We start from the raw sequence: 1,552 nt of genomic DNA on the forward strand, positions 1-1,552 counted from the left end.
GCTGATTAACAATGTTTTATGTAAACAAGTGAAGCAAACTAGCTGATGTGGTGTTGTCAGGTTTGATGGAAGTTGATGCAGTGGGATACAGCGTGCATGTGATTTTTGGCTTAAGAAACTAAAACGTTGCATGTTCATCTCGTTATAAAGACCTGACACACGACTCTTTTGTTTAACACACACTAGCTGCATTGACTGCCAACAGATAAAAAAAGAGGAAGCGGGAAGAAAGCAGAAAGTTTTTAGCAAAATTGCCAAAGGTAACAACCTTTTCCTACTGAGGATACTAACATCACTAAAGTGCTGTGTTCATTCTCCATGATAACTATGACTATGATGAAGATGGCGATACGGATAATCAAAAACTACTGAGTAGCAATCACCCTAAGATTCCCTCCATATATTCCCCACCCACTAAAGCTGAGTTGATTATTGGAGAGAAAGCAAGAACTCAACCAATGTAAATGAAAAAATACATTCAAGGGAGGGTAAGAGAAAGACAAAGAGAAAATTTCAAACAATATTATGTTTATTATTTTTGTGTCTCCATAATTGACCTCTTATTGTCTTGTGTTTTTTTTTTCTCAATTTAATAGCACAAGATAGAAGACAGAAGGCCATAAACAATTCAATTTGGGGAACAGCAATCAGGTCCGCTAAGGAGATTCTATCAGAAAACCAAGGTAAATGATGACAACCAATACAGGTCTCCCATATGAATGAACAATAAAGTACAATATTATCGTACAGAGATCATACTGTTTATGAAAATAAGATTTTACAGTGGGTGCATTTGTCAAACTGAATATGTTTGTTGTGGGTTTTTTTTTACAGATGCAATTCCCAATGTCTGGACATGCCGTGTGAAGACTGGTAAAGAGAAGAAGTTATAAATAGGTCTTACTGAAGGATTGATAAAGGGGGAGAACAAGGGATGTGGAGGGCCCCATGCCTGTGTTTGCCTTAGGCCCCAAAATGACTAAATCCACCCCTGAACCATAACTGTCCTTTATTTTTTTGGATTTATGTTGCTTTGTTTTATGATTTCTACACATTTTATACTTATTGTGCTCTATACTGCCCTCTTCACCACTGAATCATTTTATTGTTAAAACTTAAATGGTTTATCTGCACAAAAACAGCCTAAAAAATAGTAAAAATATTTTTCCTTACAACTTCTCTGCATAGCACAAAAAGTGCAAATCAATCAACAGTAAATGCTTCAGTCCTTCAGACTTTCAATAGTTCTTACAGATTCCTGGTTTCGGGTCAGTTAAATATCCAGGCACAGGTGCCATCAATGACCCATCAGGTCAGTTGGAGTGTACATGGAGAAACTGGAAAGAAAGAAAGAAAAAAACTATTTCCAACACTTTCTTTTAGTGTGTTATATAAATGATCTTTTTCCTTACTCCAATGATTGTTCATTGCTGATAAGCTGTTAAAATATTTGTTAAAAGCATGCTACATCCTGCACAGTATGTAATATGTAGCATGAGAAGAGCAACCAACTTAAAGTTAATGATTAAAGATTTTTTGGCTGTGAAACCAA

The 1,552-nt window shown here is 35.7% G+C and overlaps 1 long non-coding RNA gene across 1 annotated transcript; it reads left to right on the plus strand.

Moving 5' to 3' along the window:
* Positions 1-556: 556 nt before the first annotated feature.
* Positions 557-1,552, plus strand: LOC122969051. Its single transcript, XR_006398923.1, has 2 exons — positions 557-683; positions 835-1,552. It is a non-coding gene; the product is annotated as an uncharacterized LOC122969051 (long non-coding RNA).

Source organism: Thunnus albacares, chromosome 18, assembly GCF_914725855.1.
Source record: "Thunnus albacares chromosome 18, fThuAlb1.1, whole genome shotgun sequence".
NCBI classification, from domain to species: Eukaryota; Metazoa; Chordata; class Actinopteri; order Scombriformes; family Scombridae; genus Thunnus; species Thunnus albacares.